Source organism: Lagenorhynchus albirostris, chromosome 12, assembly GCF_949774975.1.
Source record: "Lagenorhynchus albirostris chromosome 12, mLagAlb1.1, whole genome shotgun sequence".
Lineage (NCBI taxonomy): Eukaryota > Metazoa > Chordata > Mammalia > Artiodactyla > Delphinidae > Lagenorhynchus > Lagenorhynchus albirostris.
Window position 1 is genome coordinate 12,309,098 of NC_083106.1, and position 23,818 is coordinate 12,332,915.

General features: G+C 42.5%; 1 protein-coding gene and 1 non-coding gene across 6 annotated transcripts in view; both read left to right on the top strand.

The window, feature by feature from the left end:
- Positions 1-23,818, top strand: part of CNKSR3 (CNKSR family member 3) — a 101,315-nt gene that overhangs the window by 37,965 nt on the left and 39,532 nt on the right. The window lies entirely within an intron of this gene.
- On the top strand, positions 5,711-5,783 carry TRNAK-UUU (transfer RNA lysine (anticodon UUU)). The gene has a single exon. It is a non-coding gene; the product is annotated as a tRNA-Lys (tRNA).

The following is a 23,818-nucleotide window of genomic DNA, read 5'->3' on the forward strand; positions in this document are numbered from 1 at the left end:
TGGGTGAAGGTCCTCTTCTGAGTTGCAGACTTTTCTTTGTATCCTCACAAGGTTGAGGGACAAGCTATTAAATATACTAAAAATCACTGAATCGTACACTTTTAAAATTAGGATATAATTCCTAATACCATAGAATTTATGGTACGTGAATTGTATCTTAATAATAAAATTGGGCAGCATAAAAAAGGGTAGCTGTCCATATGAAGGCTTTACGTGGCGGTGTTGAGTACTACTGCTGCCGGTAGAATGACATTGCCCCTCTGTTATTAGGATCATGCTTTTCCCAGTGGTGCCCACGTGGCCTTTGGAGCCAGAATCCTAACACAGACCAACGTGGGTAAGTTCTAACATGCTGTGCAAAGTGTAACATTACATCTCCATCTTCACAGTAGTACTCTGAGATCTGTGGGCTATTCACATGTATGTGTATGTACATATATATACCTAACTGAATATATATATATGGATGTATGAATACATATATTAGTCATATGTAATGGGGGAGATGAGACTAAAGAAGTTGGGTGGCAGAGTAGGTAGGGCCTTGAACCAGTTCTTTGTGCTATACTTTCTGCTGTAATCTGTAAACAACTTGTCACACACTTGAGAGGTAGCAGGCCAAGGTCACAGTTGCAAAATGGGGTTGAAGATGAGAAAGTTCACTCTTGCCAGATTAACTCACTTATGTAAGGATGTATTCTCATGAACCTTTTCATTGATGCCACTGTAAATATTGACTCAAGATGTCTTAAACAGCAATAATAGAATACTTCATAATTTACAAAGCACTCTCAAACACAATACTTCATGTTATCTTAGTTTAAATCTAGGGAAACCGAAGTCTGAAAGTTGAGTAACTGGCCCTAGACACATAGGCAAGTCAGAAATCAAGCTGGATTTTAAGCCGGGTTGTCTGACTCCATGCCTGCTGTGTTTTCGTTCTTTCCTCACGCCCTCCCGTTGTTTTGTTTGGAACGTGTGGATCCATTCATTCTCCATTCATTTGACAGTTACTTACTGAGTGCCTCGTAGGGGTAAGAATCTGTTCTCGGAGCTGGAGCCAGGCTAGACGAGGACCCTAAATCTTATGGTGCAGATGGTTTAGAGGGAGGGGCCCAGCTGGAGACCATTGGCCTAATAAAGCAAGGTACTTTCAAAGAGTGATGCCTTAAGAAGAAAATAAGAAGGTGGTATGACAGAAGGGACTGAGACATGTCCAAGGACTTTTTTAGATTGGAGTGTCAGGGAGCACCTCTCTGAAAGGTGACATTTGAGTTGAGACCAGAAGGACCTGAGAAAAGTCAGCCAGGCAAAGATCCGGCAGAAGATTTTTCTAGAAAGATGAACATCTAGTGTTCTGCATAGCCCCAGCGTTTCTAATGCTCCTTCTAGGAATCGACTTCTGAGTCCTGAATTTAAACCATTGTTCTGGTCTTCTTCTGTACACACATCTGTCATTTTCTACTTTTTGTCAGTGTGTATGTATGTGTGTGTGTGTATATACCTATATATATATATGTATAATATAGCATGTGTGTGTATGTACCTATAGATATAACACACATTGTATTATACATAGTATAAATAAACAATTATAAAAATAAATTTCAAATTAAGTACTTCTTTTCCAGTAGAAAAATATCATTCTAAAGGTGTGATTTTCCTATCAGGCATAAGCCTTTTGCGACATCACTTTGAGTGATTCCCTCTTAGGAATCTGACCTGGGGTTTTTGCTTGGGTGACTAAACAGTTGTTGTGATGACCATGAGAAGAAGGTGGCATCTCCAGTTGTTGGCCCTCCTCAGGACCACCTGTTGACCATATATTTCATGAGACTCCCTGAAGGCATTTGCAAACCCTACACACACAAGTGCTGTCGGGCAGTGTCTATTTGATGCTAAATAAATAGATCTGAGTTGGCTCAGATGGAATGAATACTTTGTTCCAGGGAAGATGTCATTCTTTCAGAACTTCCAAGCAGAAAGCTTTTGTTTTTTAGGTAGTGCCATGCATTCTAAAATAAGAAACAGGCCGATGAAAGGATAGAGGTGATTTGGGTCAAATGCTGTGAGTTTCGGGGTGGGAGGTGGCTGGTGGCGACTGCAGTGGCATTTGGGGAGGATGAGGTAGGAGGTTCCGTGAAAAGGATTTCGGTAGCTGCCGTCTCCCTTAAGAACCGGTCTCGGTGCTGATGGTCAAGGCTCTCTGGGGCTCTCAGTGGAAACAGAGCCGCTGTCGAACCTCAATTCCTCTTCCTCAAAGCTTCACCTGCCTCCTTGCTTTTCCGTACCTCCCTACACTGTATGTTCTCTTTGCAGTTAACTTTTTTTTAAAAAATTATTTATTTATTTATGGCTGTATTGGGTCTTTTTGTTGCTGCGCATGGGCTTTCTCTAGTTGCAGTGAGCGGGGGCCACTCCTCGTTGCGGTGCGCGGGCCTCTCACTGTCGTGGCCTCTCTTCTTGCAGAGCACGGGCTCTAGGCGTGCAGGCTTCAGTAGTTGTGGCTCGCGGGCTCTAGAGCGCAGGCTCAGGAGCTGTTGCTTGCGGGCCCAGTTGCTCAGTGGCATGTGGGATCCTCCCGGGCCAGGGCCCGAACCCGTGTCCCCTGCACTGGCAGGCAGACTCTCAACCACTGCACCACCAGGGAAGCCCTGCAGTTAACTCTTTTCATAGAGCAACCCTTCCACATTTTCTTCCCCTTGTAAAAAAATACAAGTGGAGGACAACAGCTCAGGACATCTCTGCCCCCCTCCCCCAGTCCCATCGCTCCCCAACAAAGGCTTCTCCCAGGGAGTTCTCCATTCTGCCCTGAGAGCAGAGCCTGGGTCCCAGACTGTGGTAGAACCTTCCAGTTTTACGGTATTTCCCAGTTTTTGCAGCATCCTTGCTCATGCTTGCGTGTGCTTCTGGAGGGCAGGTGCTTCTTTTTGTGTGCATCGTAGATGCAAATCAGTACAGGAGCCCAGTGAACTGAGCTGTTCGCTGCCTAGAAAGCGTACCACACACGGGTTTTTTTCTTTTCTTTCTTTCTTTTTTTCTCCTGTGGTTTACTTGGCTGATTTTTTTTTTAATTTAAGTATAGTTGATTTACAACGTTGTGTTAGTTTCAGGTGTGCAGCAAAGTGATTCAGTTATACATATATATATCTCCCTCTGTTCTTTTTCAGATTCTTTTCCATTGTAGGTTATTACAAGATATTGAATAAAGTTCCCTGTGCTATACAGTAGGTCCTTATTATCTGTTTTATATATGGTAGTGTTTATCTGCCACACTCCTAATTTATCCTGCCCGCCCGCCTCTCCCCTCTGGTAACCACAGGTTTGTTTTCTGTGTCTGTGAGTCTATTTCTGTTTGGTAAATAAGTTCATTGTATCACTTTTTTAGATTCCACATGTAGGTGATATCATATGATACTTGTCTTCCTCTGTCTGACTGACTTCACTTAGTATGATAATCTCTTGGTCCATCCGTGTTGCTGCAGATGGCATTTTTCATTCTTTTTTATGGCTGAGTAATATTCCACTGTATCTATGCACCACATCTTCTCTATCCAGTCATCTGTTGATGGATGCCTAGGTTGCTTCCATGTCCTGGCGATTGTAAATGGTGCTGCTATGAATGCTGGGATGCATGCCTTTTTTTTTTTTTTCTGTAGCCCTCAGGATATACAGGTTGGTGTTGACCTGCACTGACAGCTGCTTCTTGTTTTCTCTCTCTCTCTTTTTTTTTTTTTTTGTATTCTCTCTCTCTGCCTTTGTCTTTTCCTGGGATGCTTATGGCATGCGGAAATCTTGAAGTACACCCCCTAATCTTCCCTATTTTTATTTGATCCTGGAAAGAGATAGCTTACCTTTTTCTAAATTCAAGTTTTTGAAAACTTACTCTGGGAAATACAGGCATGTAGAGAATTTTATGAATCCTGCAGATATTTAATCCTTTAAAGGCAGTCATTTTTATTGGTGTATCACCACCCTCTTATAGTCACTGCTGGCCTAAAAGGCCAGTTTCGAGAGTCACCTTCAAAAGTGAAAGAACTAGAAAAGAATTCAATTCAGATTTCCTAGAAAAAAAATAGAATCCATCTCACCTGTATTTTAGAGTGCTGTTAAGAAACTTGGGACAGCAACTCAAGATGTTATCAACAACAAGCCTGTAGGCATTGGTGTCCCAAGTTCCTTAATTTTCTCATCGACCCATCTAGGTGGGAGAGCCATTTATATTTACATTACCATCAAAATTTCTGATGGTAGTCATAGACGGTAAACTAAGTCAGCTTAAATGACGTGAATAATTTCCTGGTATATAACACTGTACTTTCTTTAGATCATTTAAAGGGATGTCTGTGAATCTGCATTGGAGGATAGAGAGGCACTATATGGTGGTGAAGAGCAGAGACCCTGGTGCCAGCTCCCTGGCTCTCAGCCTGGCTCTGTGTGGCCTTGGGCAAGTCCCCTCCCCTCTCTGTGCCTCAGCTCTTCAGCTCCGAAGTGGGACACTTATAGTACCCAATCTTGGGGACACTGGGAGGATTAAATGGTTTATATATATTAAATTTTGGCAAGGTGCCTGCCATGTGGTAAGTGACATTTAACTGTTTGTAATTTTATATATTTATTTTTCCCAATTTTAAGAAGTTTCTTCTTCTTAATTTTATATCACAGAAAACTTGATATCTTCTCAGCCATAGTATTTGGTGAGAGAAATCAACCCTATTTTATTTTGTATTAAAGGCTTTGGAATTTGTTGGAAGCCATCAATTTTGCAGGTCTTAAGACTGAAACTCCTCTGTTTGTTCACCAAATACAGACCTCTTGGAGGGTGTTCACCTGCATTTCCTCCCGTATCCTGATGCCACACCTGAGAGGATCCTGGGAGCTTAGGCTTTGTGGCTCAGTCTGGCCCTTGACTTTCTTTCTTTCTTTTTTTTTTTTTAATAAATTTATTTATTTTGGCTGTGTTGGGTCTTTGTTGCTGCGCACGGGCTTTCTCTGTTTGAGGCGAGCGGGGGCTACTCGTCGTGGCGGTGCGCAGGCTTCTCATTGCAGTGGCTTTGCCTGTTGCGGAGCACGGGCTTAGTTGCTCCACGGCATGTGGGATCTTCCTGGACCAGGGCTCGAACCCGTGTCCCCTGCATTGGCAGGTGGATTCTTAACCACTGCACCACCAGGGGAGCCCTGGCCCTTGACTTTCTTTAATGTTCTCTTAAAATCTATAATTTGTACTGTATGTCAGTGTGAATGTTCCCATGTGTAGATTTTTTTCTTTTGTGTATCTCAGAAAGCTCTGTAGCCATCGTCTGGTCCCTCGTTGAGGGAGGCAGAGCGGGCGCTGCCGGCCCTGCTTCATGAGAAGGGAGCGGATCCAGGGAGGCTAGTTGCACCGCATCCTGAGTCAGTGCTTGCTGAGCCAGCAGAGGGCCAGTCTTTAAATTATGTATAATTCAAAAACAAGAAGTATACTTTTGAATTCTGCCCTCATTCTGGGCCTATATGATCGTATAAGGTATTAACCTCAAAAGTACTATTTTTTCCTCGTGTCCGTTACTGTGTACAAATAGTGCCAACTACCTGCCCTGTGGATGGGAGCCGGCTTTGGTATTTGGGCCCTTGCCCTTTCTGTTAATAGGAGGTTGGATGATGGTGGTGTCCTATTAATTGGAAGATGGGAAGAAGGCAGTGATGGAAGATTATAGATCCGTATGGGAATTCCCTGGTGGTCCAATGGTTAGGGCTTGGCACTTTTACTGCCGTGGGCCTGGGTTTGATCCCTGGTTGGGGAACTAAGATCCTGTAAGCTGCGTGGCATGGCCAAAGAGAAAAGCAAAAAAGATTACAGAGTGGTAGAAATTCAGTGCTGGTTGGCCATGGGGTCAACTTTCCAGCCCCTGCCTTTACACACTGGAGAACAGGGGACAAGGTCTGCTCGAGGTCACATAGCTCCTAAGGTTAGAGCCACAGGCCTACCTGGTGTTCCCCCTGCACAACATAAAGGCGACTTTGCAAGATGAGGACCTATGAGATCAATGTCACTCAGTAGCATAGGACATGAGGCATTTCATGTTTCCCCAGAGTGCAGTAACAATGGGATTTTCCGGAGGACGAGGAGAAAGCTTCACTTTAATCACTCAGGAAACCAGAGTGGACGTTCTCTCAAGCCACAATTATGGTAAACTTGTGGGGAATTTGTGTTGAACAATCTAGAAGATTCTTCCCCCGCCACACCATAAGCTGCAAGGGCTAGGACCTTCTCTGTCGATTTTCCCATCAGGACTATCTGTAGCTCTGGTCTCAGGGGGTTCATGAAAGAAAGATAAGAAGGTGAGAACCGGACAGGGTCACTAAGAGGAATGTGACAGGTGAGGGGGTCCTACAACCTCAACAATTCACCCCTGTCAGAGTTGGGATCTTCAACCTCAACCAGGATTTCTTTTCTTTTCTCTCTTTTATCCAGCCAATATTTGAGCGTCGCATTGCGCCAGGCAATGCATGAGGTGGAAGGCTGAGTCATCAACACAGGCGTGGCCCCAGCCCCATATCTTAGAGAGGGAGAGAGGCAAATGCAGGATAATGAACAAATAAATACTTCCAGGCTTGCTAAGTCCTGTGAAGGAAGCAACCGGGACACACAGGGAAGAACAGCGATCTGGGGGCTCTTTGGCGTACCGGGCTCCACCGGAGGCATCCCTGCGATGTGATATTTGAGTTGAGACTGAGAGGTGAGAAGGCATGAACGTTCCAGGTTAAAGGAGCGTCACAGTGACAGGCCTTGAGGCAGAAAGGGCCAGATATCCTCAGTGTCCAACGCGGTGGTCTGGGGAGAATGTGGCAGGAGACGAAGTTGGAGAGGCGGGCAGGACCCAGACAGACTAGCCTGGACTTTGCTGGCTGTGGATTTTGATCCCACAGGGCTTGGAGCAAGGGAGTAACATTTAAACTGTGTGTTGAGAAGGTTTTAATGAGTCTTCAGAACGTTAATCTACATGAAAGACGCCCATCACCCAAGACCGTATATTGTATGACCCGATTTATGTGCAATGTGCGGAATCCACCATGTGAAATCGCCAGGCGAACCCAAAGAGACAGAAAATAGGTTCGTGATGGCCCCGTGGTAGGCGGTGGGCTGTGTGACATGGGCAGTGACTGATGATGGGCCCAGGGAGGTTTTTTTTGGGGGGGGGTGTTGAAAATAAAATTGGTTATGGTTATGGTGGCATGAATATACCAGAACTCATTGAATTGTACACTCTATATAGGTGACTTGTAGGGTATGTACATTATATTTCAATAAAGCTGTTATTAAAAAATAAAAAAAGTCTACTGCTGCCTGACAAACCTGCTTCATTGTCCGAGGCAGCTGTCCCCAATATAGCAGCTGTGAGGGCCTTTCTCCACCCTCCTGCTATGTGAGCATCTCCTTCGGCCCCTTCTCCTGCGACCTCACCAAGTAAAAGGCATCAGCTGCTGATAATGTCAGCTTCTTGCATCAGACCTCCATGTCTTCCGATCCCGTACAGGCTTCTGCGCTGTCCTTTCACAATGCTCAGAAATGGTTTTCTATCCTGACTCTGCGTCTTGTTGGTTGTGTGACTTAGGCCAGTTACTCGACAGGTCCGTGAGCCCCAGTTTCATTTCTTTTTTTTTAAAATTTAACACTTTGTGGGCTTCCCTGGTGGCGCGGTGGTTGGGAGTCCGCCTGCCGATGCAGGGGACGCGGTTCGTGCCCCGGTCTGGGAAGATCCCACATGCCGCGGAGCGGCTGGGCCCGTGAGCCGTGGCCGCTGAGCCTGCGCGTCCGGAGCCTGTTCTCCGCAATGGGAGAGGCCACAACGGTGAGAGGCCACAACAGTGAGAGGCCCACGTACCGCAAAAAAAAAAAACCCAAAAAAAACAAACCAAAACTTTGTATTTTCACAAACACTTAACTAGCACTTACTATGTACCTATCACTAATATCTGTAAGTGCTTTAAGAATATTAACTTATTTACAAATTTTAACACATTTACTCATCCAGATAACCCCACGAGGTGTAGGTACTCTTAGCTTCTCCATTTTGTGGGTGAAAAAACTGAGGCACAGAGAGGTTAAGTTACTTGTATGAGGTCACACAGCTGGGAAGTAGCGGAACTGAATCCAGGCAGTCGGGCTCCAGAGGCCTTGCTCCCAAACGCTCTACCTCCATGGTCACAGGGACTCTCCTGGCCTGTAAAATGGGCATAATCTAAGCTCCTTCCCTTGTTTCGTTTATGATCCTTTGATCTTCAATTACTATATCTTATACCATTTCTGCTGTGCTCAGCATGGTGCCTGAAGCATAGTCTGTACTTAATTAATGTACTTAATTAAGTCACTTTCATCCATTTCTTTATTGATGACCTCAGACCGCACAAGGATTTGGGTGCCCCATTGATGTTTGGGCTCTGCCTTAGCTCTGCCTTTTAGGGCCATGATGTCACGGGGAAGGCACGCTCTGCATTTACGTTTCCTCAGTCAGTAAAGTAGAGATAGTAATGACCTGGCCAGCATCCTCCCCCGGCTCCTCGCAGGGATCAGTGAGACATCATCGCATGGGCAGGCGCCCTGTAAACCCTGCAGCCCCCTAGCAATGCAGGAGTTCAGTTTCCTATGCAGCCCAGCTGTTTGGCCTGTGCAGTGTTGGTAGATGGTTGAACAGACTGCAGTTTTCCCATGGAAATGTTGATGGACCCAGGTGAATTGGAGGTGATTGATGCATTGTACGTTCATCTCAAGATGGGACTTGCCCCTGGGCAGTAATGACACCCAAGCAGTGGGCGAAGCTTCCAGGTTTGTTGCCGTGGCCACCGCATGGTCCACACTCTGAGTTGATCGTCTGCAGTTCTATGAACTTAAACTTGCTGCGTGTCCAGGGAACTAGTTAATTCTTCCTTCGGTTCAGGGTAGGCATGCCAGTGACAATACCTGTAGCCAATGTTTGGTTCTTAGACCAAATCTAATTTATAGTTTTGGAAAAATAAACTGTGCTGGGGGTGGTGGAGAGTACAATTTACGGGGTGAAGGACATTCTTTCCTCCTCTTTCACATGTTGCCCCCCTCCCCCCTTGGTCCAGGTGTTCCAGAATTGGATACAATGGTTTGGTTACTGAATTACAACAACCAGCCTTGGAAAGTACACATTTCTTTTACCAGAGTATTGTGGCATGCTTTGTGTTCATCTTCACAATTTTGTTTTTGTTTTGAGAATCTGAAAACTTGGTTTGCAGTTTTTGTTGAATAACAACGATGATATGTACGTATATGGACGTCTACGCAAACACACGCATACACACACACACAACCTCAGACGTCTACGTCACTGTTCAATTTCTTCCCTGCCCTTGGTGTTATCTTTCAAGTTCATGATACCTTTTGGGGGTGGGGGTAAGGGAAGAGGAACTCAACGCTGAGCATTCAGGGCTGTCATTACAGTCTGAATTCTCGTCTTTAGACCCTCAGTTCTTTGGTTGATTGTGATTTGCATGTCAGTTTTTTTTCCCCAGTGATTTAGAGCAGTGTCTAAAGATCATCCAGAAGACGATTTCAGATAACACTAACTTCTGTCCTGTCCCCTGCCCCCTCTCTGGGCACTTCTCCCCTTCGTGGCTGGACTCGGGATGCTGGGGGCATGGCAGGCGGGGTCCTTTTCACAGCATCAGAAGTTGTGCAGAGTCTGGGTGGGTGGAGGGCTGGGGGGCGGCGGGTGGGTTTGCCAGACCTTCAACTTGGAACCCAGGCTTTCCTGGTTAAAATCTTCAGCTGGGATGCATTCCTTCTCAGTTCAGAAACCTCAAACGAGAGCAGTCCATCTGACTTGTTTTCTGGGTAGCTTGAATCCTTGAACTCCTATTTTCACTTCCTTAAATTATCCTGGCATGGACATATTTGCCACTTCCAAGTTTTGTTTTAGTAATAAATCCTCTACTTATGTAGTAAAACCCAAAGAGTAGCTAGCTGTTTTTCGGTTCCATCTTCTGATGTCTTCTGAGTGAGGTAAGTCTTAGAAGACACTGGTAACTAGTAAGAAAGTTGAGTTTGCTTTAGAAAGAAAGTACTGTTTTTTTGTTGCTTCTTGTAAGAACTTGAAGCCATGGATTTGTTGCTGCATTCTCTTGCAGCTCTTCCATGATGTGCAGACCAGCTTTGCCCAGATGGTTAAGAGCACAGACTTTTATTTTGTCTTCAGCATTTCTGTTCTTTCAGCTTGATGCCTTCCTCCCCACCCCAAATGGACAGCCGCACGTTCCTCCTCCTTCAAAACGGTTGCTTCTTCCATAAACATAGTGAAGAGGCTTTGTTGGTTCTTAATTGAGCTTCCAGGGTCCTCGCGGCTGGATCTGTGGTTGTGTTTGGATTTCACGCAGCTTCTGCTTTGAAGGCAGCTGGGAGGCCTCAGCAACGACTTCACATGCTCACAGCTCTCATCAGGGCAGAAGACCTGACAGAGTTTTTCTCAGGACCAAGTTCATTCATTTGCTAATTGTTTTTGGCTCTGAGGAGGTTTGGGATTTAAGTTTCTGGGCAGTTTATTTCCTTCTTCATACTCTGCAATTGTAAGTACAGGTAACATACTAAGTGGAGAAGTGTAGACTTTTAGATCTGAAAGGTACTGAGAGTTCTTTTAACCTGCTTTTCAGACAATGAATTTAGTTGTTGTCCCCTTTCTTCAAATTATATTTAACCAGAAGCCTGGCAGGATGACTGAGAAAATCAGAGCAGCGAGCAGTAGTGTATGTGGGTGTCAGTTTTAAAGGAAGCCTCTTAGTTCACTCGAGGAGCCCAGGAACCGGAAGTAAGTGGTTTAGCCAGTGTTGTGCATGGCAGGACGTGGACTAAAGCCAGACTAAGAAATCAGGTTCCCTTCATTAGAAAGCAGGTTATTGGCTGCAGGGGCCGTAGGGAAAGAACTGACACAGCAAGAGGGCACAAGGGAACTGTCTGGGGTGACAGAAATGTTCACATCATGATTGTGGTGTGGTTACATGGCTGTATGTATTAGTCAAAACTCATTGACTGTTACACTGAAAATTGGTGAGTTTTATTATATACAAAGTGGATAAAAAGTTGTAAGAGGTCTCCTAAAACATGTTCAGGATTTTTTTGGGGAGGGAGGGAAGGAGATAACATTTTCTCTGCTTTTTAATTCAGTGTAATTATATTAAATGATTCTTTCAAAAATATCAAAAGAAAAGAAACAATCAGATTCACTTCATTCCCAGTCTAGTCTGTTTTTCCAGTTGGCAGATTTACCATCACTCTGTACTCCTTGCTGCTGTTACTTATACCAAGGCTTTGCACACCTTTTCTCTAGAAGGCCAGATAGTAAGTATTTTAGGCCTTGTGGGCATTTGGTCTCTGTCTCAGTTACTCAGTTCTGTTATTGTATCTCGAAGACAGCCAGAGACAGTATGTAAACAAAAGAGCATGGCTGTGTTCCCATAAAACTTCACCTCCAAAACCGGGCGGTGGGCCAGATTTGGCCCATGCGCTGTATTTGCCGATCTGTGAGTTACACCTTTGTTCCTTTTGGAGAAACTCAGCGAAATGGGTGTTTTTCTACATCCTCACCAGAAAGATGAATGTTATAGAAAAGTGGGATTGTAGAGGCGTTTGGCAGACAACAGGTCCTCAAGCGCTTGGAATGCCCAGCTAAGCTCACAGATTTCGCTCTGTCAAGGAGGGGATGGTTTTGCTCAGGTGAGATTGTGGAGGACGAACCAAGAGGAAGGAGGGACTGAGCATGGGAACCAGTTTCTGGATGATTGTAGAAACCTGGGCAGCTGTGACAGTAAGACAAGACAGAGAAGATCTAGTGGAGGGGTACTCAGCATTAAGATGGCGAGAACTCAAAAACCTGAAGACTTGAAGTCCTGGGGATGAAGAATCTGGAGGAGGAGGCGGATGGCTTCCACTTTCTGGCTGGACAGCTCTGTACGCCTTGGGGTCATTGACCAAAATAAGGAAAATGGGGGAGAGGCAGGCTTGATGAGAAGGATGAGTTTAGGTTTGAACTGTGTTGAGTTTTAGATTAGAAAGCAGAATTTGGAATGCATCACTGTATAGCTCTGTAGCCTTCAGATTTTTAAAAAAAAAAATTTTTTTTTTGGCGGTACACGGGCCTCTCACTGCTGTGGCCTCTCCCGTTGCGGAGCACAGGCTCCGGACGCGCAGGCTCAGCGGCCATGGCTCACGGGCCCCGCCACTCCGCGGCACGTGGGATCTTCCCGGACCGGGGCACGAACCCGCGTCCCCTACGTCGGCAGGCGGACTCTCAACCACTGCGCCACCAGGGAAGCCCCGCCTTCAGATTTTTGATCGTGCTTTTCCATAAGTAAATAATTTGCGGGCACACACTGACAGTACGTAGACATTTATCTCTAAGTAATACACACATTCTACTGGACTATAGTGCATATTATAAAACCTAACGTAAGAATTAGGCATATCCAAAGGGTAAGAAATATTTTTTAAAAATCACAAGGCAAATGTATGTTTAATGTGCGATTCTTCATTAACATTAGGATGTTACATCGTGAGATGTGACACCATATTTCTAGTAGTTCTCTTAGATCTGGTCATCCTTTGATTAGCAACATCAATTCACCGTTTTTGATAGTTGGCTTGGGCTTGTGTTACCTTCAGTGTGCAGTTCATTTTGCTTTTCTTGCTACTCCTTGTCCTTTTGAGATCGGTGGCGGATCCTGAGCTGAAGAAGGGAGGTCATGGCTGCAGTTTTCTCCCCTCAGAGTGCACACAGGATATTCTGACACGGGAGAAAGAGGATGGCTTGTGAGGAAATTGGGTCCTTCCATATCCAGAGGGAGGAACTGTGCTTCCATCAGGGGTCTCAGCAGCTGCAAAGGCAGCGGCACAGCTGGCTGTGTCCTTTTGTCTCAGGCTGCCGCTGGGGCTGAGACAGACTGGGACCTGGGACCCTTTGCTTCAGCGCCTGCACCTGGACACACGTCTCCTCGGGCAACAGAATACAAAGAAGCTACAAGGGACTAAAAAGAACTGCGTGCATGCACAGCTGGGGCAGATTCTGGACAAGATACAAAAAGAGCAAAAACCCAACAGCTGCTTCTGAAGAGCCGGGAACAAAAGCAGGGCACTGCGCATGCCCCCTGCACTCAACCCCTCCAAAGGGGCGGGCAAAACACCTAAGCCCCCACTCCAGCCCATCCCTCTGGACCCGCCCCCACCCTCACCCTATATAAGGAACCAGCTCGCCCCACCTCCGGGAGTGAGCAAGGGAACCTGTTACTTGTTTTTGCTCCCCCTGCTGCAGCAGGGGCCCCAATAAAGCCTTGCCTGAAGTTTTTGTCTGGCCTCTGATTAATTTCTGTTGATTAAGGAGGCCAAGAACCCTGGTCGGTAACAGACGCCCCCCTTCACCGTTCTTCCTGGAGACACTGATTGTAGTTTTGACTCATTAGGAAAGGCCAGTGGGGTCAGGGGCCCGTCTGACCAGGCAAAAAGAATTCCTCAATCCTTCAACGTTATGGAGCTAAAACTCAGTACACCCTGTGTTTCAAACATGGTGTTACTGCCTGAATTCATACTGCTATACGTAAACCGGTTTTATCAGGTAGTTTTTTGTTTTTGTTTTGTTTTTTAATATTTATTTATTTATTTGGCTGCGCCGGGTCTTAGTTGCAGTACACGGGATCTTCGTTTCTGCATGCAGGATCTTTTCATTGCGGCATGTGAACCCTTAGATGTGGCATGTGGGATCTAGTTCCCTGATCAGGGATTGAACCTGGGTCCCCTACATTGGGAAGGCAGAGTCTTAGCCACTGGATCACCAGGGAAGTCCCCTATCAGCTAGTTTTAAAATTAAGGCCTACAGACTTCTACAAAACGGGGTGACAAAGAAAGTCATTCTAGGATAGAGTTGCGTGTCTCACTTCACGAAGAGATACTTGGAGGTCCGAACAGTAGACCACCCTTCTGAATTTTGGGGAGATGTTATAATACATTGAATCAGGAGTGTCAGTAAGTTGAGAAGGCGGAGGAGTTTTGATGTCAGATCCTTAACCATTTAATGTTTTTAGAAGTGTTGGGAATTCCGAGAATATTGTAATGAGATGTAAATGTTCCACCCAAGCCTTGCTTCCTTCCCTTTGGTTCAGATCATCAAGAACTGACCTCCTGCTAAATGTTCATCTCCTTTGCATTGGAGGTTCCTCCCCGGTACAGTGCCTTGTATGTGGTCATCGCTCCATACTGTTGTGGAATTAAATTGAATTGTGTGATCTGTGATTGATTCTCCTAGTCAAAGAATACAGTATACCCAAACCCTGTTTGCATCATCTGGCACTTGGTGGCCCTTTTAGGGGACCTACATGAGATGCAAATCTACAAGCGTTAGTTAGATCGATTTCCGAATCAACACATTTACTTTATTTATTTATTTTTGAATTTTATTTTACTTATTTTTTTTTATACAGCAGGTACTTATTAGTCATCCATTTTATACACATCAGTGTATACATGTCAATCCCAATCGTCCAATTCATCACACCCCCACCCCCACCCCCTGCCGCTTTCCCCCCTTGGTGTCCATATGTTTGTTCTCTACATTTGTGTCTCTATTTCTACCCTGCAAACTGGATGATCTGTACCATTTTTCTAGGTTCCACATATATGCGTTAATATACGGTATTTGTTTTTCTTTTTCTGACTTATTTCACTCTGTATGACAGTCTCTAGATTCATACACGTCTCTACAAATGACTCAGTTTCGTTCCTTTTTATGGCTGAGTAATATTCCATTGTATATATGTACCACATCTTCTTTATCCATTCATCTGTCGATGGGCATTTAGGTGGCTTCCATGACCTGGCTATTGTAAATAGTGCTGCAATGAACATTGGGGTGCATGTGTCTTTTTGAATTATAGTTTTCTCTGGATATATGCCCAGTAGTGGGATTGCTGGGCCATATGGTAGTTCTGTTTTCAGTTTTTTAAGGAACCTCCCTACTGTTCTCCATAGTGGCTGTATCAATTTACATTCCCACCAACAGTTCAAGAGGTTTCCCTTTTCTCCACACCCTCTCCAGCATTTGTTGCTTGTAGATTTTCTGATGATGCCCATTCTAATTGGTGTGAGATGATACCTCACTGTAGTTTTGATTTGCATTTCTCTAATAATTAGTGATGTTGAGCAGCTTTTCATGTGCTTCTTGGTCATCTGTATGTCTTCTTTGGAGAAATGTCTACTTAGGTCTTCTGCCCATTTTTGGACTGGATTGTTGTTTTTTTAATATTGAGCTGCATGAGCTGTTTATATATTTTGGAGATTAATTCTTTGTCCGTTGATTTGTTTGCAAATATTTTCTCCCATTTTGAGGGTTGTCTTTTTGTCTTGTCTGTGGTTTCTTTTGCTTTGCAAAAGCGTTTAAGTTTCGTTAGGTCCGATTTGTTTATTTTTGTTTTTATTTCCATTCCTCTAGGAGGTGTATCAAAAAAGATACTGCTGTGATTTATGTCAAAGAGTGTTCTTCCTATGCTTTCCTCTAAGAGTTTCATAGTGTCTGGCCTTACATTTAGGTCTTTAATCCATTTTGAGTTTATTTTTGTGTATGGTGTTAGGGAGTGTTCTAATTTCATTCTTTTACATGTAGCTGTCCAGTTTTCCCAGCACCACTTATTGAAGAGACTATCTTTTCTCCATTGTATATCCTTGCCTCCTTTGTCATAGATTAGTTACCCATAGGTGCGTGGGTTTATCTCTGGGCTTTCTATCCTGTTCCATTGATCTATATTTCTGTTTTTGTGCCAGTACCATATTGTCTTGATTACTGTAGCTTTGTAGTATAGTCTGAAGTCAGGGAGTCTGATTTCTCCAACTCCGTTTTTCTCCCTCAAGACTGCTTTGGCTATTCGGGGTCTTTTTTGTCTCCATACAAATTTTAAGATTTTTTGTTCTAGTTCTGTAAAAATTCCATTGGTAATTTGATAGGGATTGCATTGAATCTGTAGATTGCTTTGGGTAGTATAGTCATTTTCACAATATTTATTCTTCCAATCCAAGAACATATATCTTGGATAGTATATCTTCCATCTGTTGGTATCATCTTTAATTTCTTTCATCAGTGTCTTATAGTTTTCTGCATACAGGTCTTTTGTCTCCCTAGGTAGGTTTATTCCTAGGTATTTTATTCTTTTTGTTGCAATGGTAAATGGGAGTGTTTCCTTAATTTCTCTTTCAGATTTTTCATCATTAGTATATAGGAATGCAAGAGATTTCTGTGCATTAATTTTATATCCTGAAACTTTACCAAATTCATTGATTAGCTCTAGTAGTTTTCTGGTGGCATCTTTAGGATTCTCTATGTATAGTATCATGTCATCTGCAAACAGTGACAGTTTTACTTCTTCTTTTCCAATTTGTGTTCCTTTTATTCCTTTTTCTTCTCTGATTGCTGTGACCAGGACTTCCAAAACTATGTTGATAATAGTGGTGAGAGTGGACATCCTTGTCTTGTTCCTATCTTAGAGGAAATGGTTTCAGTTTTTCACCATTGAGAATGATGTTTGCTGTGCGTTTGTTGTATATGGCCTTTATTATGTTGAGGTAGATTCCCTCTATGCCCATTTTCTGGAGAGTTTTGATCATAAATGGGTGTTGAATTTTGTCAAAAGCTTTTTCTGCATCTATTGAGATGATCATATGGTTTTTATTCTTCAATTTCTTAATATGGTGTATCACACTGATTTGCTTATATTGAAGAATCCTTGCATCCCTGGGATAAATCCCACTTGATCATGGTGTATGATCCTTTTAATGTGTTGTTGGATTCCATTTGCTAGTATTTTGTTGAGGATTTTTGCATCTATGTTCATCAGGGTTATTGGCCTGTAATTTTCTTTTTTGTAACATCTTTGTCTGGTTTTGGTATCATGATGATGGTGGCCTCATAGAATGAGTTTGGGAGTGTTCCTTCCTCTGCAATTTTTTGGAAGAGTTTGAGAAGGATAGGTGTTAGCTCTTCTCTAAATGTTTGATAAAATTCACCTGTGAAGCCCTCTGGTCCTGGACTTCTGTTGGTTGGAAGATTTTTAATCACAGTTTCAATTTCATTACTTGTGCTTGGTCTGTTCATATTTTCTATTTCTTCCTGGTTCAGTCTTGGAAGGTTATACCTTTCTAAGAATTTGTCCATTTCTTCCAGGTTATCCATTTTATTGGCATAGAGTTGCTTGTAGTAGTCTCTAAGGATGCTTTGTATTTCTGCAGTGTCTGTTGTAACTTCTTTTTCAATCCTAACTTTATTGATTTGAGTCCTCTCCCTCTTTTTCTTGAGTCTGATTAATGGTTTATCCATTTTGTTTCTTTTTCTTGATGAGTCTGATTAATGGTTTATCAATTTTGTTTATCTTCTCAAAGAACCAGCTTTTACTTTTATCTTAGCTATTGTTTTCTTTGTTTCTATTTCATTTATTTTTGCTGTGATCTTTATGATTTCTTTCCTCCTGCTGACTTTGGGTTTTGTTTGTTCTTCTTTCTCTAGTTCCTTTAGGTGTAAGGTTAGATTGTTTATTTGAGATTTTTCTTGTTTCTTGAGGTAGGCTTTTATAGCTATAAACTTATCGCTTAGAACTGCTTTTGCTGCACCCATAGGTTTTGGATCGTTGTGTTTTCATTGTCATTTGTCTCTAGGTATTTTTTGATTTCGTCTTTGATTTCTTCAGTGATCTCTGGTTATTTAGTAACGTATTGTTTAACCTCCATGTGTATGTGTTCTTTACGTTTTTTTCCCTGTGATTCATTTCTAATCTCATAGTGTTGTGGTTAGAAAAGATGCTTGATATGATTTCAATTTTCTTAAATTTACTGAGGCTTGATTTGTGACCCAAGATGTGATCTATCCTGGAGAATGTTCCGTGTGACAAGAAAGTGTAATCTGTGTTTGGATGGAATGTCCTATAAATATCAATTAAATCTATCTGGTCTATTGTGTCATTTAAAGCTTGTGTTTCCTTATTAACTTTCTGTTTGGATGATCTGTCCATTGGTGTAAATGAGGTGTTAAAGTACCCCACTATTATTGTGTTACTGTCGATTTCCTCTTTTATAACTGTTAGCACTTGCCTTATGTGTTGAGGTGCTCCTATGTTGGGTGCATAAATATTTATATTGTTATATCTTCTTGGATTGATCCCTTGATCATTATGTAGTGTCCTTGTCTGTCTCTTGTAATAGTTTTATTTTAAAGTCTATTTTGTCTGATATGAGAATTGCTACTCCAGCTTTCTTTTGATTTCCATTTGCATGGAATATCTTTTTCCATCCCCTCACTTTCAGTCTGTATGTGCCCCTAGGTCTGAAGTGGGTCTCTTGTACACAGCATATATATGTGTCTTGTTTTTGTATCCATTCAGCAAGCCTGTGTCTTTTGGTTGGAGCATTTAATCCATTCACGTTTAAGGTAATTATCTATATATATGTTCCTATGACCATTTCCTTAATTGTTTTGGGTTTGTTTTTGTGGGTCCTTTTCTTCTCTTGTGTTTCCCACTTAGAGAAGTTCCTGTAGCATTTGTTGTAGAGCTCGTTTGGTGGTGCTGAATTCTCTTGGCTTTTGCTTGTCTGTAAAGCTCTTGACTTCTCCATCGAGTCTGAATGAGATCCTTGCCAGTAGAGTAATCTTGGTTGTAGGTTCTTCCCCTTCATCACTTTAAATATATCGTGCCACTCCCTCTGGCTTTTTAATTTCTGCTGAGCAATCAGCTGTTAATCTTATGGGAGTTCCCTTGTATATTATTTGTCATTTTTCCCTTGTTGCTTTTAATAATTTTTCTTTGTCTTTGATTTTGTCAGTTTGATTACTATGTGTCTCAGCGTGTTTCTCGTTGTGTTTATCCTGCCTGGGACTCTCTGCACTTCCTGGACTTGGGTGGTTATTTCCCTTCCCATGTTAGGGAAGTTTTCGACTATAATCTCTTCAAATATTTTCTTGGGTCCTTTCTCTCTCTCTTCTCCTTCTGGGACTGCTGTAATGTGAATGTTGGTGCATTTAATGTTGTCCCAGAGTTCTCTTAGGCTGTCTTCATTTCTTGTCATTCTTTTTTCTTTATTCTGTTCCATGGCAGTGAATTCCACCATTCTGTCTTCCAGGTCACTTATCTGTTCTTCTGCCTCAGTTATTCTGCTATTGATTCCTTTTAGTGTATTTTTCATTTCAGTTACTGTGTTGTTCATCTCTGTTTGTTTGTTCTTTAATTCTTCTAGGTGTTTGTTCTTTAATTCTTCTAGGCCTTTGTGAAACATTTCTTGCATCTTCTTGATCTTTGCCTCCATTTTTTATCTGAGGTCCTGGATCATCTTCACTATCATTATTCTGAATTATTTTTCTGGAAGGTTGCCTATCTCCACTTCCTTTAATTGTTTTTCTGGGGTTTTATCTTGTTCCTTCTTCTGGTCCATAGCCCTCTGCCTTTTCATTTTGTCTATCTTTCTGTGAATGTGGTTTTCGTTCCACAGGCTGCAGGATTGTAGTTCTTCTTGCTTCTGCTGTCTGCCCTCTAGTGGATGAGGCTATCTAAGAGTCTTATGCAAGCTTCCTGATGGGAGGGATTGGTGGTGGGTAGAGCTGGGTTTTGCTCTGGTGGACAGAGCTCAGTATAGCTTGAATCCACTTGTCTGCTGATGGGTGGGGCTGGGTTCCCTCCCTGTTGGTTGTTTGGCCTGAGGCGACCCAGCACTGGAGTCTACCCGGCTCTTTGGTGGGGCTAATGGCGGACTCTGGGAGGGCTCATGCCAAGGAGTACTTCCCAGAAATTCTGCTGCCAGTGTCCTTGTCCCCATGGTGAGCCACAGCCACCCCCAGCCTCTGCAGGAGACCCTCCAACACTAGCAGGTAGGTCTGGTTCAGTCTCCTCTGGGGTCACTGCTCTTTCCCCCCAGTCCTGATGAGCACACTACTTTGTGTGTGCCCTCCAAGAGTGGAGTCTGTTTTTCCCCAAGTCCCGTCGAAGTCCTGCAATCAAATTCCGCTAGCCTCCAAATTCTGATTCTCTGGGAATTTCTCCTCCTGTTGCCAGACCCCCAGGTTGGGAAGCCTGCTGTGGGGCTCAGAACCACTCTAGTGGCTGGATTTCTGTGGTATAAGTGATCTCCAGTTTGTGATTCACACGCCCAGTGGTAATGGGATTTGATTTTATTGTGATTGCGCCCTTCCTACCGTTTCATTGCAGCTTCTCCTTTGTCTTTGGATGTGGGGTGTCTTTTTTGGTGAGTTCCAGTGTCTTCCTGTCAATGATTGTTCAGCAGTTAGTTGTGATTCTGGTGCTCTTGCAAGAGGGAGTGAGCGCATGTCCTTCTACTCCGCCATCTTGAACCGGGACACCAACACATTTCCTTTAAAACATAGCAAAATAAAGCAAAATCCTGTGGTTAAAAATACTTTAATGATCAAAGTACTTGATGTGAAGGGCTGTCAGAACAACTCTGGGCTCACTGTCTTTGTGGAATTAGAGGTTTTGCTGACTTGAGCCTATAGGCTGAAAGCATAGCTTTGGGATGTCTTTCTCATGGGCCACACCTGCCAGGACAGAGGCTGATCTAGTCAACAATCTGATTTCAGTCTCGTACAGAAAATTAGAAGGGAATAGCTCTAGAGTTTTTGCACTGGGGCATTTACTCTCATGTCTTAATCTTCATGTACACAATCCTTTCCACATTTTGGAGAGATTAATTAGTTAATAAAAACTAATCCTTAGTACAGAGCAAGTATCTTGTCAAAGATTGGAGTTCTGTTTTGGGGTTTCATTTTGTTTATAATATTTCCCAGTATAGAAATGACCTCCTTTAATCTTGAAACATTGAAACTTGCAACAAATACCCTGATATCACAATCAGTAGTTCTGTTAATTTTAGTTACTCACTTGTGTGGGAAAATAAAATCAGGTGACTTGTGCATTGGTAAGAACATGAAGTTCTTTGTCTTTCTTATGCATTCAGTTATTTATTTCACGAACATTGTGCACCAGCAATGTTCTAGATGCTGGGGAATAGCAATGAATAAAAATGAAGACTCTACTTTCATGGTGCTTGTATTCCAATATAAATCCTAAAACATTTTTAGGTAGGATCAATGATAACGGTAAACGACCAAATTTGGGAATATATTCTGGGGAAGCTAATAAGAAAGGCTGTTGAGGTTTTATTTTATCTCCAATTTATGCTGTTCCAGAGGGGGCTACCTAAGCTTTTGCGAGTTTGTGTGTCTCTCTAGCAACTTTTGTTTTGAACACCGAGGGGACTGACGACCTGAATAAATCACTTTTTAATCGAACGAAATATGTAATTATTTGCTTCATAGTGTTCTAAGCTCTTTATAACTATTAACACTTAATTTTCATCACAGATCTGTGTAGTAGGTAGTGTTATTATCTCTGTTTTACAAATGGGCCAACTGGGTAACTTGCCCCAGGTACCCAGTTAGCAAGAAGTAGGATTGAGATTGGAACTCAGGCTCTTAACCACTGCCCTGTTGCTTTCTGATATAATTATAAAATAGTATTTTTAAAAATCGTAAGATATTTCTTTTTTTTTTCCTTTTTGCCTTTGGAATTTCTCTGAAATTTTAGGAGGTCTGGCTGTCTCTCCCTGTTGCTTCCATTCTGTGGGAACTCCCTGTCCTTTGCCTTCCTGGTTCTTTTCACATTGAATTATGTGTTTAATTTGTGTAAATGGAATGTGTTTAATCTAATTTTATTTAATTCTGTGTTTCTCTCAGCGCTGCTAGACTTTCAGTAAGTTCTTTGAAGCAAAGAACTGGTAAATAGATACATTTGACAAATAGGTTAAAGTGTACTGTGTATTACAAATTCTAAAACCAGTTTATTTGAAATTGGGGATTTTCCCCTCCTTCGTGGGACTGCGTAATAGTTTGATCTGGCTGTTTATAAATGTGTAATTGTATTCTAAACAATAGGATAACTGAACAATAGGCCGTCTTGTATTGGAATAATAAAACTGGAGACAATACTATTTAAAACTTAGCATATTCAATAGACATGTCCCTTGAGGGGAAATTCTTTTTACTTTTTAAATTTTTTATTGAAGTATAGTTGATTTACAGTGTTGTGTTAGTTTCAGGTGTTTAGCAAAGTAATTCAGTTATATATACATATATATATGTATATATATATATACACACACACACATATATATATATATGTATTTCTATTCCTCTCCAGAGTCTTTTCCATTATAGGTTATTACAAGATATTGAGTATAGTTCCCTGTACTATACAGTAGGCCCTTGTTGCTTATCTATTTTATATATAGTAGTGTTTATCTGCTAATCCCAAGCTCCTAATTTATCTCTCCCCACCCCTTCCCCTTCGGTAACCATAAATTTGTTTTCTTTGTCTGTGAGTTTGTTTCAAAATTCATTTGTATCATTTTTTTAGATTCCATATATAAGTGATATCATATGATATTTGTCTGACTTACTTTGCGTCGTATGATAATCTCAAGGTCCATCCATGTTGCCGCAAATGGCATTAGTTCATTCTTTTTTATGACTGAGTAATATGCATATCACATCTTCTTTATCCATTCATCTGTTGACGGGCATTTAGGCTGCTTCCATAGGGGAAAGTCTTTAAGCCACTCTAGATTCTGTATTTGGGTAGGTAGCAACATGGTGTTTCTACTTGGTAATTCTCCTACATCTCAGGGATCTTCTGATTAGTTGAGATCAGACCATTTATATTCCTCAGAATCTTCAAGGAGATTCTTGCCTTTTCTCAGGCAAATGTTCTGCTGTTTTGTTCAGTTCCCTCTTGTCCTATCCAGAAACTTCATCACACCTTTCATCTCAACCTTCTTCTCTGTGTCCGAAATATTTCCTTACTGCACTGAAGCTATTTCTGAAATCCTGTTTCTTCAGTGAAACTTTTCATAGTTAAAAGAGAAATCTGGGGCTTCCCTGGTGGCGCAGTGGTTGAGAGTCTGCCTGCCGATGCAGGGCACACGGGTTCGTGCCCTGGTCCGGGAGGATCCCACATGCCGCGGAGCGGCTGGGCCCGTGAGCCATGGCCGCTGAGCCTGCGCGTCCGGAGCCTGTGCTCCGCAACGGGAGAGGCCACAGCAGTGGGAGGCCTGCGTACCGCCAAAAAAAAAAAAAAAAAAAAAAGAGAGAAATCTGGCCTCATCTTTATTTCTACTTATTATTCAAGGGTGAAATTTTATGAACATCCATAGTGCATGGTTCCTTCGCTTTACACTTAATGGACTGGTTTATCCTGCACATGACAACTAATATGAGTTGGTTTTGTTCTCGTATTTTGAGCAAAGAACTTGCTTGGCACAGTAAACAGGAATTGCAATTCTTTTGGTCATTGGGCCTTGTTTATTTTAGGAAAGAGTTTATCGCATGTGGATGAACATGAAATAAAGTGTTATTAGGTTTGTGTTGGTTTGTTAGGGCTGTCATAACAAAGTATCACAGACTGCGTGGCTGAAACAACAGGAATGTATTCTCTTGAAATTCTGGAGGCCAAAAGTCTGAGATCACAGTGTTAGCAGAGATGGTTTCTTCTGAGGCCTCTCTCCTTGGCTTGTAGATACCTTCTTCTCCCTGTGTCTTTACATGTTCTTGTCTGTGTATGTGTGTCTCCTCTTCTTATAAGGACTCAGTCATACTGGGTTTGGGCTCATCCATATGACCTCATTTAACTTAATCACCTCTTTAAAGACACTACCTCCAAATACAGTGGTGTTCTGAGGTATTGTATTGCTGATTAGAACTTCAACATATGAATCTTAGGAAGATCAATTCAA